Source organism: Anabrus simplex, chromosome 1, assembly GCF_040414725.1.
Source record: "Anabrus simplex isolate iqAnaSimp1 chromosome 1, ASM4041472v1, whole genome shotgun sequence".
Taxonomy (NCBI): domain Eukaryota; kingdom Metazoa; phylum Arthropoda; class Insecta; order Orthoptera; family Tettigoniidae; genus Anabrus; species Anabrus simplex.
The window spans coordinates 2,343,946-2,360,015 of record NC_090265.1 but is presented as its reverse complement, the minus strand read 5'-3'; positions in this window follow the sequence as shown (position 1 = coordinate 2,360,015).

Genomic DNA, 16,070 nt, shown 5'->3' with positions numbered 1-16,070 from the left:
TACCTGCCTACAGAGGTCTACGATATCCCTCAGTCCGGAGAGGTCGGACGTGAGGGATGCCGCCGCTTGAGGGGCAGGGTCCGCTGTCGGCGCGCCAAGTGCGGCGGGGGCGGGGGTGGGGGCGGCGCCTCCTGACGCTTGAGCGAAAGAGAAGCTGGGATCAACTACTCTTGAGGGAGGGAGGGTCTTAATTTTCTTGGTTTTTGAGACCTCCCTGGCCGCTTTTTGCTCCATAATGGAGACATAAACAGAACAGCCTCTGAAGGAGGCTGGGTGGCTTCCTCCACAATTAACGCACCTGGCTGGGGCATTGTCCTGAAGAGGACATGCTCCAGCCATGTGGTTTTCGCCGCACTTGACGCATCTCAGCATCATTTTGCAATAGTTGGCCGTGTGGCCCCACCTCTGGCATTTATAGCACTGAGATGGGCCCTCACGGCCCCTGAATGCCTCAATTTTGACCTTCGACCCGCACAGATATTGCACGGAGTAGATGGTCTTGGAGTACTCGATGTTGGGAAGGGTAAGGCTCATTACGTTGAGGGGAATCTCTTTTTTTGTCGTGGCGTCACGACGGGTGTACTGATGAAGGTCTTGGGGTTCGTACCCCATCCCCATGAGCTCTTCCCGAGCCCAGTCTACTCCTACAGTAGAAATAATATTTCTGATAATAACTTTGAGGAGCCTGTTGCCGGGGAGCTGGTGGGTATAAAAACTGGCATTTGACTCCTCAAAATATTGCTTTATGAGGTTGTAATCCTCAACGTTTGCTGCGTGAAACTTCAGGGCATCACGTGTATTGATCACCCTGATGTCGCCAGTGCACTTTGATTTTAGAAACTTGTTATGGCGTTGGTAATCGCTCTTATCAGCCACTACAATGGGGGGGATTGCGATTTTCTTTCTTGGGGCGCTCTCCATCTCGACGTCCGCCACACCAGGGGACGCAGAGCTGGTTCCAGGTTGCGCCTCTGGGGATGGAGGTGGGGCCACGTCTTGGGGCTGATTCGCAGCCGTGTTACTTATTACAGACTGCGAATTGGCAACCTGGGTAGCTGGCACAAAAAGAGGTTGAGATGGAGGAGGGAGGGGGGAAAATCGCCACTAGAAGGGAGGGACGCTAGTGCGCTAAAACGGTTTTCCGTGGTAACCGGATTCAGCGCTACTCTAGCCGCCTTTCGGAGGCGCATTCTAGGGGCGGTTTTCCTTCTAGTTCTAATTAGAGAATTCCATGCCGGAATTTCAGCCAGTTTGCTAACATTGCCGGTATTGACCAGTTCGGAAATTAAGCTAGGGTCTATTTCATTGATATTAGGAAGCACAGTAATAGAGCTAGAGTTCGTAGATGGCCCAGAAGAACACTGAGGGGTAACGTTCGCGCATTCAGGGATGTCCCCGCCTCCCGGCGGGGTGCAAGCCATCGCCATTACTCACAAGTACCAAACAGGATTTTACCCAGACACAAGACAAAAATAACCAGCAAAAACAACAAACATACACTAAACAACACCGATCACAACAACACTAAGGGCACTATCGCCGCACACCGGGAAAGGATAGCAAAATCCACTACCAGGATGGAAGGATCCCGCTCACATACAACAATGCAAATTCACACAACAATGCACCAGAGATAAGGGAGCCCAGCACAAATACGTCTGTCCTCTTTGCATTCAAGATAAGGAGTGTAAAAAAAGAGTGAATATCCGAGTAAGAGGGAATTATTAGTAACAACTGGCGAATAATTTGAACTAGCCAATTGGCGTGGTGCTAAAAATTGCAAAAGGAGATTTGATGCAGTGCTACCAATTGAGCCACACCCTCCCTCAAGTAAAAATAAATACGTAGACAAAAAAAAGGAGGATAAAAGAGGAAACTGCACGTGAATCACGATCAAGAAGGGCGTATAAATCTGCCCTGAACTGGAAATGTTATTCACCTAATTAGTTCTAGCATAAACTAACACTACTAAGAGTCGAAACCCGAATAAGTGATAAATGAATGTTTATTGAAAAACAACGTTAATTAAAGAATTAATTGAAAAGGAAAACATAAGATATAATAGGGTAATACATACGTATATGGGTTAGCACCAATGACAATTAATCGTGATATCCATATCTCATCAATACGTACATGCACAGTTGCAGAATTACGCAAGGGATCTTAGCATTTTTACTCACGAAGATTTCGCATATAACAATTGCGAGAAGAATAACTAATGAGGGTCAACACATGATTACAAATCGGGAGTACCTTATTCATTCCACCCCCTACTTCTTATCCATTTCCTTTCTTCTTTTTTTTTAATAATACTATGATCTCCTTTCATTAGGATCCCCCACACACCAAGGAGCGCACACACCCCAAAAAAAAAGGGTAGACCAGGTAAAGAATAACCCCAGCGGGCAAAGAGAAAAAGATACATAGGATGAATCAATCAGATAAACACGGGCCATCGTGCGGCCAAGGAACAAAATAAATCAACATGGCGACGCCCAGGTCGAAAAAGATCAGGGCGCGCACCAAATAAGGAGAAAAATAGAACCCGAGATAAAAGGGGCAAATAACGAAAAGTTAAACATAAATTAGATAGGCCGACACTTCCTCATCTAAATACTCGACTCATTCATTAATTCATTCATTCAGCCATACGAACCAATCGCCTCGAGGGCAGATAACAGTGACAAATGGTGCGAATAGATCAATCCAGTCAACTCGTAGAGTGCAATATTACCTAACATCAATGAGGCCAAACGGCAATAGTAGTAGAATGACAACAGCACATGTCGTGGCTTCAAGGCCACGCGTAGATCTGCCACAAACATCGCTGTGTACGGCCATAATAATTCGACGGCCGACACACAGATCATAATTCCAAACGAGAGCAAAGACGTCTCATTGAGAAATTCATTATAATGCACAGAGACTCAGATTATGAATGCACCACTATTATATCAACAACACACTCTCACACACGCCTTCCTCTCTTCGAGTATCAAGACGGGTTACGGTCGGCCAAAAAAGGGAGAAATACAAATACTAAATGGTACATCACCCACAATAACAAGCATCAGAACACGTTAATCGTGCAGCGATCAGCACGGTTTTAAACTTACGATACATCCATTTGAAAAGCACTAACATAGCTCCTGTGTGTGAGGGTCCCATATTATTATAAGCCACCATCCTCAGAACAGAATATAAACCAAGGGGAAGATAGTTAAAGACTTAGTCGAGAAAAGATCATTAATGTTCTCGACAGAGGGGGCTGTCCTCTATCGATTAAAACCGGAAACACATATAGTAACAGGTCGAAACCAATTCAGTGAAACATTGGTAATAAATTATGGAAACCATGCTGGAGCAGCATGTTTCATCATCACACCCATGCGTCTTTAAAATGTGTCCGATCTTGACGAAGGGTCAAAGGGACACATTTTAAAGTGAGGTGTAAAGCTTATAATAAGAATACATACATGAAGAAATTATATATATATAGTGCGCACTATATAACTAAAATTAACTAACCTAATTACTAACCTAATTAATTAGAGTAACAACAAATAACACTGAAAATCACCAACAGTCACAAGGGAGCATTGATTGGAGGATTACACATTGCTTTAAAGTTCAGTACATTAAAAGAAGGAAAGGCGCTGAATTTAATCAGTCTTTTTCCTATCATTAATATGACACTTTCACGAATCGGTTGCAGGCAGGTAGAGGATAAAAGCAGTCATACAATTTTTGTGTCCTATCAATAGGTCCGTTGTTTATTTTATATTATCCTTGTCATTCGATACTGAAATATCCTTTGACTCTTCTTTTCTTTCCCTTTCCTTTTTTCATTTTTCCCTGAAAAGAAAAAGACTTTAGAACAACGAGTCTAAGAGTGATAAACTGATCAAACCATGTTACCACCAGGTACTAATAGCTACTAGATCAATTATTTTTGGCCCGTGAATGGTAGGGCTTCAACAGACTCACGTGAGCTCTGGATACCCTCTTATTTATTTCATCCTCCAACAACACGGTAACAGGTCCCAAGAATTTCACAATACGGTTGGGACCAGACCATTTTAGGCAGAGTTTCGCTCCAATTTGGTCTGCTGCCGAGCTTGTCGGGAACCTTTTAATCATTACTAAGTCTCCAACCTTTAGGGTGACTTCTCTCCTTCCCTTGTTGAACCTTTTGGCTACACGATCTCTGGCTTTGATCAGTTGCTCGACTGCTTCCTTCCATTTTTCTTCGACGCTCTTGGTCCTTAACGGTTCGGACAAATATCCAAAATTCCATTTTAATTGTAACGGGTCAGCAACATTCCTGCCCAAGAACAACTCCGCCGGTGTGTGCCGATGCGATTCATGTAGAGCACTGTTGAAAGCTAGAACAAAGAAATTTAAGTTTTCGTCCCAACTGCGCTGGTCAGCGCTGTGGAACGCGGTTAGGCAGGCCTTAAGATTACGATGAAACCTCTCAACATGAGACGGTTTAGGGTAGTGAGGGCTGAGAAATATCTGGTTCACTCCCCACTCAAAACACAATTGACGAAAATTACTACCGCTGAAAGTGGATGCATTGTCAGTTACCAACTTTTTGGGGGGGCCATAAATTGCAAAGACGTGACGAGACAAGATGTGAACGGCGTTATTAGAATTGATTTTGTGCACTGGGAACAACCAGACGAATTTTGAGAAACCATCAATGACAGATAGGATACCAACGTTGCCTTTACGGGACTTGACGAGAGGGCCAAAATAATCTACGAATAACCTTTCTCCGGGGTACGTTGCCACATCAGCGGAATGCAACCCAACTTGAGATGATTTGGCAGGTTTAGACCGTTGACACACGTCACAGCTTTTCACGTAATCAAGCACTTCTTTTTTCATATTTGGCCAGTAGAAATCGCGAGAAACGCGATGTAATGTCTTGTACTGACCCAAATGCGCCCCTAAATAAGAGTCATGGTAATAATGTAATACCATGCGCCTTATGCTATCAGGAATGTAAATCTTGTCCTTTCCCTTATTACCACAACGACGAACTAACAATCCACGCTTAATACAAAATGATTTATCATGAAGTGACCCATCGGTGACACCTTTCATCAGTTTTTGACACTCGTCATCAGTATTTTGGTGCTCTGAAATATCAGAAAATGACCAAGGATATTTCTGCATAATATTAACACATCCAGCACCATCAGATTTATGGTATTTCTCCGCGTCATCGGCTTCACTCATGTTTATTCCGTCAAACATACGTGACAGACAGTCAGCCACGACATTTTCCTTTCCGCGAACATGTACAATGGTGAACTTATACGCAGACAGTCGAAGAATCCACCTGGCTGTTCTTCCAAGTCGTTTGACGTTGGCACTCATCCACGACAGGGCCTGATTATCAGTGTGGACAAAGAAGTGACGGTGTTCGAGGTAAGTTCTAAATTTTTCTACACCCAACACAACGGCCAAACATTCCTTTTCGTAAATGGAGTAACGTAACTCGGCCCCGTGTAGTAGCTTGCTAAAATAAGCGATCGGGACTAGTTTTCCGTCCTCATCGGCTTGGTTTAGCACGGCGGAAATCGCAATTTCACTGGAATCGCATTGGAGCACGAAATCGCGGGAGAAATCGGGGCTGTGGAGAACAGGGGCTCGACAAAGGGCATCTTTCAGCTGATCGAAGGCAAGGATTTGGGCTTCACCCCAGACGAAACGACAATTCTTCCTTTTTAGAAGATTCAAAGGGGCCGAAATTTGAGAAAAATTCTCGATGAACCGACTGTAAAAACTCACCATACCCAAGAACCTTCTTACGCCGCGGACGTTCTTGGGCTGAGGAAACTCTTTAATACATTTAACCCTCTCAGGGTTTACAGCTATACCGGAATCCGAGATGACATGCCCCAAGAAATTCAATCGTTTGGAACAGAGAGAGACTTTTTTGGGGTTGATAGTGAACCCGTGTTTGCGCAGACGACTAAGTACCTCACGTAGGTGAGCCAGGTGTTCGTCAAAGCTTGCAGAGTATATGAGGAGATCATCCAGAAAATTAAATACATAGGAGAACTTTAGATCGCCAAAGATCGAATCCATGACCCGGCTAAGTGCTTGTCCCCCTATCGAGATGCCCATGGGTACTTTATTGAAATGAAAAAGGCCAAAAGGGGTGACAAAGGCTGTACAAGGGCGACTTTTTGGGTCCAAAGGAATCTGGTAATACGCCGAGTTAAAGTCGAAGACAGTGAAAAACCTAGCACCATGAAAATGCTGAAAGGCGCTTTCGATGGTGGGCAATGGGAAGCTGTCAAATACAATGTTCCTATTTACCTTGCGGTAATCCACAATGAAACGAAAACTCCCGTCTTTTTTAGGGATTAGGAAGGCGGGGCTACCATAAGGTGACTTGGATGGACTGATGACCTTCTTTTCTAAAAGTTCATCTACACATTCTCTCATGGCGGACAACTTCGGAGGCGAACATCCGAAAGGAGGGGACCTAACAGGAGTTTTATCTTTGAGCTCAATTGAATAAGAAAAGTTTTTCGCACAACCTAACTCAGGCGTCAAAACATCAGAAAATTCCTCTATTAAACTGTTTAGCATCAAATTCTGTCCGTCGGTTAGGTCACACGACGCACTTGGAGTCACAAAAGTAGAAAGAGGGCACACAATATTACGCAGAAAGGGGGTTTCGAAAGGATAATTTACGTCAGACCGGAAGCGGAAGGCGAAACTTCGAGTAATGAAATCAATGGATAGACCCGTCGCTTGCATAAAGTCAGTCCCTAAAATGATCGGGACAGACAGATCTGCAACAACATAAAATTTCCAATTCCACGAAAGATTATGAATTTTGATGTGGCATACGACGCGGCCCACCGGACACACTTGACGGCCTTCAGCAGACATAAACTTATCTATCTTCCCGCTGTCCGAGAGATACTCTAAATGTACGGAAGACACAAGGCTCAGATTCAAGAAGGAAACGCTGGAACCGGTATCCAGCAGGGCGTATAGCGTGCGGGACCCAATACAAACTTTGGCCCAGGGTGTCGACGAAGGAAGGCCCCAGATCCTTTTGTTAACACCGACATTTTGCGCCAACGAAGGGCCATTTCGCCGGCGCGCGTTCAGTTTCCCTGCCCGGAACTACATCTAGGACATACACGCGCAGTGACACCAACGAGGCCACATTTAAAACACTTCAGTCGCGATTTTGACCGACAATTATTAGAAATATGTCCCGCCTTACCGCAATTCCAGCACTTTCTTGTAGCGGAACCACGTTCAACAGGCGACTCGGAGGGTTGGATGGCGTTAATATAGCGTCGGGCCGGAGACACAACGCTGGTCCTTCGCTCGGGACTACTCGAGGGGCGCGACGCCGAAGGGGGCGCATCAAAGGATACTGACTTGAAGGACGTGTGGCAGGCGACGTCGGGGAAAGAGCATTCAGACGGAGTCGGAGGGGGACGATACTGTTTATTTTGACATACGATTGATTCAAACTCGCGACCCAAGTTAATAACATCATCGACGGTCTGAACCTCGGATCTCTTAATGAATAATTTGTATTGAGGGGACAGGTTTCGGTAAAACTGGTCGAAAATTTCACACTCAGGAACCTTCACACTTAATCGGTTATACAGGGTCAAAATACCAGTTGCATAGTCGTCAACACCTTCCCCAACACCTTGGGTTCTTCTAAAGATCTCTTGTTTCAGACGATAATCCATATCGGACAACCCGAAACGTTTTTTAATGCGATCAACGAAATCCTCCCACGACCGGACATTTGCTTTAACCAACCTAAACCACCTTAATGCCGGCCCTTCAAGCATCCCCGGAATTACAGGAACAAAAAGGTTAAGGGGTATCGAGCTGCATTCAGCGATGTCCTCGACTCTTTCAAGAAATTCAACCACATTAGAATTTTCCCCTTCCCCGGAGAAATTGAGCTTCCATTTCCTAACTATATCGAAAACGGGGTTAATATGAGGACTACGTTCACTACTGGGTCCATAACAGGGGGAAACCAAACCGACACGATTCTCATCGAGGCCACAATTTCTGTCAACAACAGCATTGTTATTTCCTAAGCACACATTACTCTCACTACCTGACAGGGCAGAAGCATTATCCCGATTAATACGTTCACGCCTTTCTCTTTCGACATCGGTGACCTCTCCAGCAAATACATCACTCTCACCACTCATGTCAACAACTTTATCACTTTCCATGTCTCAACCGAGGTTTTATCCGCAATGAAAAACCCACACATACACAATGGTTATCGAAAGAGTTAATTAATAAACGACACACAAGATCAGAATTAATATAACAAGTTTCAAAAGGTTAAATCGAAAAGAAATAATGGTTTTCCTTAACGTATCCGAAACAGAATACCATTCCCAGTTCTATCTCACCCGTGCTTTTTCCAGATGAGATATCTTCATCGAGCACGTCTCTGCTACCATTTACTGAGCCACACCCTCCCTCAAGTAAAAATAAATACGTAGACAAAAAAAAGGAGGATAAAAGAGGAAACTGCACGTGAATCACGATCAAGAAGGGCGTATAAATCTGCCCTGAACTGGAAATGTTATTCACCTAATTAGTTCTAGCATAAACTAACACTACTAAGAGTCGAAACCCGAATAAGTGATAAATGAATGTTTATTGAAAAACAACGTTAATTAAAGAATTAATTGAAAAGGAAAACATAAGATATAATAGGGTAATACATACGTATATGGGTTAGCACCAATGACAATTAATCGTGATATCCATATCTCATCAATACGTACATGCACAGTTGCAGAATTACGCAAGGGATCTTAGCATTTTTACTCACGAAGATTTCGCATATAACAATTGCGAGAAGAATAACTAATGAGGGTCAACACATGATTACAAATCGGGAGTACCTTATTCATTCCACCCCCTACTTCTTATCCATTTCCTTTCTTCTTTTTTTTTAATAATACTATGATCTCCTTTCATTAGGATCCCCCACACACCAAGGAGCGCACACACCCCAAAAAAAAAGGGTAGACCAGGTAAAGAATAACCCCAGCGGGCAAAGAGAAAAAGATACATAGGATGAATCAATCAGATAAACACGGGCCATCGTGCGGCCAAGGAACAAAATAAATCAACATGGCGACGCCCAGGTCGAAAAAGATCAGGGCGCGCACCAAATAAGGAGAAAAATAGAACCCGAGATAAAAGGGGCAAATAACGAAAAGTTAAACATAAATTAGATAGGCCGACACTTCCTCATCTAAATACTCGACTCATTCATTAATTCATTCATTCAGCCATACGAACCAATCGCCTCGAGGGCAGATAACAGTGACAAATGGTGCGAATAGATCAATCCAGTCAACTCGTAGAGTGCAATATTACCTAACATCAATGAGGCCAAACGGCAATAGTAGTAGAATGACAACAGCACATGTCGTGGCTTCAAGGCCACGCGTAGATCTGCCACAAACATCGCTGTGTACGGCCATAATAATTCGACGGCCGACACACAGATCATAATTCCAAACGAGAGCAAAGACGTCTCATTGAGAAATTCATTATAATGCACAGAGACTCAGATTATGAATGCACCACTATTATATCAACAACACACTCTCACACACGCCTTCCTCTCTTCGAGTATCAAGACGGGTTACGGTCGGTCAAAAAAGGGAGAAATACAAATACTAAATGGTACATCACCCACAATAACAAGCATCAGAACACGTTAATCGTGCAGCGATCAGCACGGTTTTAAACTTACGATACATCCATTTGAAAAGCACTAACATAGCTCCTGTGTGTGAGGGTCCCATATTATTATAAGCCACCATCCTCAGAACAGAATATAAACCAAGGGGAAGATAGTTAAAGACTTAGTCGAGAAAAGATCATTAATGTTCTCGACAGAGGGGGCTGTCCTCTATCGATTAAAACCGGAAACACATATAGTAACAGGTCGAAACCAATTCAGTGAAACATTGGTAATAAATTATGGAAACCATGCTGGAGCAGCATGTTTCACAATATAAAATGTTTTCTTGAATAACTTAAAAGCTGAAGGGGAACATCCGAATGTGAGAGAAGGTGTTGTACATAATGTACAAAAATAATTATGAACTGTTGTATAATTAGAAGATATAATTTCGTACCGTAAGTGTGTCTGAGTAAAATATGATGCTATCCATTGTAATGACGAGCCGTCCAGTACAGGAAGCTGTGAGACAGCGCTCAAAGTAGACCCCACACTCTGTGATTAGGAAAGACGTGGACTGTGCCAGTAGTGATTGGAGCAGTATTGCTATGGCCTAGTTTTACCGCAGGTGGGTCCTTCTCTCGATGGCGCAGTGGTGGAGCAAAATTCCTTAGCACAACAATGGACGTTTCCGGAATCGCCTGAGCATTTTTGACATTATAATGGCCTGCAAACTTCAATAACCAGTTTGTCTTTTAAGTAATATAAATAAGTTATACATGTCATGTTTCTTTATTTTGTTCGTAGCGAGGAATTTTAGGAATTAGTTAACTTAGTTGTACGGATGTCAATGGCGGGGGGGGGGGGGAATAATGTTGTGCCTAATTAGATTTATGGTGTGATATATTTTCTGCATGTGTTTGGAATATAGTATTGTCAGTGGATTAATTGTGAGATATAAGCGTGTATTATCTCAGAAGGGAGTGTGTAGCCAGGCCCATCACGTACGTTAGAGAGTTGCATGGCAGTTTATAGCATTTGACAATGTATTCAATTTAACCACAAGATAACGAGACGAGTTGTGAACCAGTGATCACCCACACCCAAGTTAAATATTTAGATAGCAGTATGTGAGCATGCTGAGATATAAAAATGTCACTTACTAGTACTGTGTTAGGAATGTTAGTTTGTTTTTCTGTGATAGGATTAATTTGCCAAGATTGCAAGATATTTTACATAAGACAGACTGGCTGAAAATTTGCACAGCGTTATCAGGAACATTGAAAAAAATGCAATATAAAAAATATTTTGCTTTGGCCCAACAAGTTAATAGCAATAATCACAACTTTCATGGTATGGAAAAATATATGGAATTTATCTACAAATGTGTAGTGGTTAGTGTGATTAGCTGCCCCCCCCCCCCAGAGGACCGGGTTTGATTCCAGGCTCTGCCACGAAATTTGAAAAGTCGTACGAGGGTTTGAACGGGGTCCACTCAGCCTCGGGAGGTCAACTGAGTAGAAGTGGGTTCGATTCCCACCTCAGCCATCCTGGAAGTGGTTTTCCGTGGTTTCCCACATCTCCTCCAGGCAAATTCCGGTATGGTACGTAACTTAAAGCCACAACCGCTTCCTTCCCTCTTCCTTGTCTATCCCTTCCTGTTCATGCTGTCCGGATCTTCACCTGACATCGGGTGATCTAGAAGTTCCCTCATGCGCTGGGATGGTACATATGCAAACATGCTGGATCGGACGAGCTCGCTGGTTCACATATGCAAATGAGGAAATGACCTTGTTACAGCTATGTTAATTATAAGCCATAGCTCGATGCGACTAGAATCACTCATATGCTCGAGTGTACTAGCCCAGTAACGATATTGTCCTGTAGCTCGTTACCTATTTCCTCTCATTAACATATACAATTATTAACACTCAGCTAGATACTGGAGCATCACGCGTCCACCTGGACTGTCTCTCGATACACAAAGTTTATCTAGTATAACACACTGCGTTTTAATAATCTTTCATTTTCCTAATTCATGGCATTTCCTACGCGTAGAACATGTTACTCACTGTGTTTTTACGGTATTCAGCAGTCGCTGTCCGTCTTATTATTATTATCACACATAAGCCACTACCTCTTCTCATCAAGTTTACTTTCCGACTATATTGTCGTGGCGTTATACGTGTTTCTACGGTACTTCCCTTTCTCTGTCTGTCCACCCTAATTACGTCATGTACACATTCACCCGTACAGAAATAATCGTCACCGACTTCCTACACGGTTCAATGTAGGCGAATGACACCAGTTTCACTAAACTTATGTAGTTTTACACATGACATTAACTTCACAGCGAGTGAATAATTAATTTACGCAGGTCGATAATTAACACCGTGTCTCATAGACACCGTGTACCAATATCTGCACACCACACCGTATGACGAATACACTGCATTAAAACTGCACTGAATGAAGACTGCACTGAGTAGCTTGTCAACTCTAACCCAATGATGGACTTACAAGTTCGAACGTCAGGTATAAAAACTTTTAATAATTAGCAGGCAGTTACTTTACACAGAAAAGAGCCTTGTTGCTCTTGACAGGTACAGTATTTACAAGAGCATGTTTTTCTCCCACAAGGTACACTACTCAGGAGTCTGAGCTCCGAAATACCCCAGTCTAGCCTTGCAGAGGCAGTCAGTTTCCTCTGATATACTGAAATTACACTTGGCCACATCGGGTGACCTCACTTTAAACTTTTCATCAACTGATCCACTACATTATTGATCACCATTCCAAAATGTGACCATAATTGAAGAAACAGTTACCCTAAGAATGGTACAGGAGACACAGAGGCGTAGTTGCCCATACTACATGGCCTTAATGGGAAAAGTATATGGTTGCACATTACTGGCCATAAATAAAATGCAAGGTGGTGAACACATGCACTCTTTCTAGACATTATTAAAACCCTGATTGGGCTCAACACACGAAAACACATAGACTAATACAATTCTACAAAGGGTTAATTAAGGAGAAAATTTAATGCCAAGACAAGATTTAAGAACTTTAGAGGGTGAAACTTTAGTCGCCCAATGCAAGGTTGACTGGGAAACGATCGACCGTCACCACTCTTTGTTCCCTTACATTAGATATTTCTCAGTAGGGAATAAAACCAGACTCCCCAAACTTGTCGAAATTCTACATTTAAAACTACCAGTATACAAAATTACATTAAATTATAAGAGTTTGAAGGCTTTCTCCCAAACTATTCGCATCAGATATCACATGTCTAGGTAATCTCTGCCATTACGATGTGCCGCTGGATCTTCCTTACGCAGGCCTCGCCCCTGCCTCCCTTCGTTCAAGTCGTACTCCCAAAAACTATGGCAATTCAGACAATACGGCCCTAAAGCGCCCTGATTTATAGTACCCGAAGGGAAAGCTTCCAGAATTCTTTACTGATAGCCTGGATTCCTATACATACCCCCGGTTTTAATTGGCTAGAGAACGTATTTCCAAGTATCTGTTAGGTTGATTACAATCGAGGAGGAATCAGCTGCATTGTTGAAAACTTCGATATATTAACCATAGACCGGGTGCGCTGGTTGTTTTTGTCAATCAGGGCACTGTTTTACCCCGTAATTCCTAGAACTGTCAGTTTTTCACCACCTCGCAACTAAGACCTTTGCTCTAACTCTTGACCTTCAGTTTACTCGAGTTTCGACAACAGTGGAAGCGATACGTGTGTAATTATTTTGAGCGAACTCTTGTAACCCGAAGCTGGTTTACAAAGTCAACCGCGCGCCTGGTCAAGTAAGTAAAATTTATTTCTTTAATATGTCCTTTCCTCTGTACTTTTTGGGTACAAAGGCAAAATCAGGCGTAATTCCATGCAGGTATTTCTATTGTAGGTCTCATTTTGACAATGATGAAGACATACCTGACATTTTGAGCCAGTTTTCCGATGAAATAGAGGACTCTGCCTCGGATTTTTCGGATGGGGAGGAGGAAATGATAAACGTATCGGATAAGGATCATAAAAGTGATACGGAGCAGGAGGCTGATTCGTACAGTGAGATCCATGAAGATGATAACGAAAGGGAATTTATCTTCGTTAGAGATGGAGGAACAATGTGGTCCACGACGAACTTTTCAAACCTTACTTCAAGGATAAAATCATGGAATGTTGTAAAAGTACTGCCAGGATCGGAAGGGGAACCGAGGAGGGTATCAACAGAAATTGACTGTTTCATGCCGTTGATAAACGCTGAGATGGTCGATGTATTATTATACTGGACTAATTTGTACATTTCTAGGAAGCGGGAGGAAGTGAATTACAGCCGTGAGCGCGATGCTAAATTTGCGAACCGCATAAAAAAAATGGCATTACTCGGGGGATAAGCTGTAAAAAGATTCTTGGGCAGGGCTACAAGGTTTTTTTTTCCATCCAATCATTTTTTGCTCTTATATCTGATAATTTCATTGTATAATTGTGCAAATATTAAAATATGACCATTGTTTTAATTTAATCATATATCCGCTGCTTAACTCATTTTAAATAGGCGCCGTATTCATGTCCCTATCAGAACTAGTTCACGTGTTCATGATTATGCAATTTAAATACATTCATATTAATCACTAATACAAGTTTTTAATTTTATTTGGAGAATAAAATTGAAATGAAATATAAAACGCCGTTAAATGAAATGTTTATGCGATTGGAAACCTGTAAAGGACTGGAAATGTTAGTGGTTTACAAAGTGAACCGCGCGCCGGGTCTACGGTTAAAAATGTCTTCAGAACCAGATTTAAAATCTAGAAATGATCATTACTCTGTCAAATAGTTATAAAGCGATGGCCTGGACATCCAGCGGTAGACGACGAAATGTTTGGAAGTTTACAAGTTCAAGTCCGTTCGCATAGATAGCCTAGAGAAGGCGCGCAGTTTAAATAACAGGGGAAGATGTACCTCGAGTACAATTTAAGTAAAGAAATGTTGTTGTTCAGTCAGTGCAATGTCAGCTCCACTCTAATTGTTACTTGAACTTGAAGTCTGCATTAATAAATTGAATTACTTAATAATTTTATTGAATACGTATTAAAGTGTTTTGTTTTAGGCATTGAATTGATCCATGTGAATGTCTGAGAGTCTGCACTTGTGTGGAAAAGACTAAGTGGAATAAATAAAGCTAGTAAAGAAAGAGAAGATTACTCATGCCTCGTGTATTACTTTCTTCTGTTATCCATTCCAGAAAGGAACAGATTTATTAGAGTTTATGAGCCCAGCAATCCACAGTTGAAGTCGAAGTGGAAGGTGAGTTTGACACGTGTGGCAGATGCTGCACGTAGAATACCGTGCTAGGCGCTTTCTGATGTGCTAAAATTTCGCAGGAATGAGATAATAAACTAACGGTAATGTGATTTTCACACGTGCATTTACTTTCAAGCGAATACTTATAACAACATTATCTCCAGGTGTATATTAATATTATATTTGCCTTTATTTGTAGTGGCGAAGTTAGGACTCATGGTCCTCTCTTACACTTAACCACACTTCATTAACATTGTACATCTCAGAGCAATATTCATAATCTTATCTTAAAACTACCATTACAAACTAGAAACAAAATATGAAACAAAATAACATAAACTCTATAAATATTCTTAGTCATGTCTTAAAACTATCGTTACAAATTAAAAGTTGAATGACACAAATTACCATAAGCACAGTAAACGTACATTCATACACACATTCACTCTACCAGATTCATTCCGCCTGGCGGCACACATCGAGGAGATGCTCACGGCAAGACAACTTGAAGGAATTTAAGGATTTTATGGCTCTAATGTTGTGGGGGAGAGAATTCCATATTCTAGCTCCATTTGCAATAAAGGAACGGCTAAATGCTGCTGACCTGCTCAGAGGGATAGCAAGTGTACTGCCAGAGCGTGTGTTATGCTGGTGGAAAGAGGATAGGAAATTGAGTTGTGAAGATAAGTAGTATGGGATTTTCTCTTTTAATACTCGAAAGATTAATACTGCCACGTGGAGGTTTCTATATTGTTCAAATTTTAGAAGGGAAAGTTGTCGATAATAAGGGGTAACATGAACATCATAGCGTAAGGAAAAGATAAATCTAATACACGAGTTCATAGCACGTTGTAATCGGTTTAGTTGTTCTCTCGTGGCATCAATTAGTACTACGTCACAGTAGGAAAATATAGGGAGGATAAGAGTATTTATAAGCCTAATTCTCATGTTCAGTGGCAGCATATTTTGATGATATTTTAGTGGGTGAAGGGACGCGTACACTTTTCTACAGATATTTGTAAT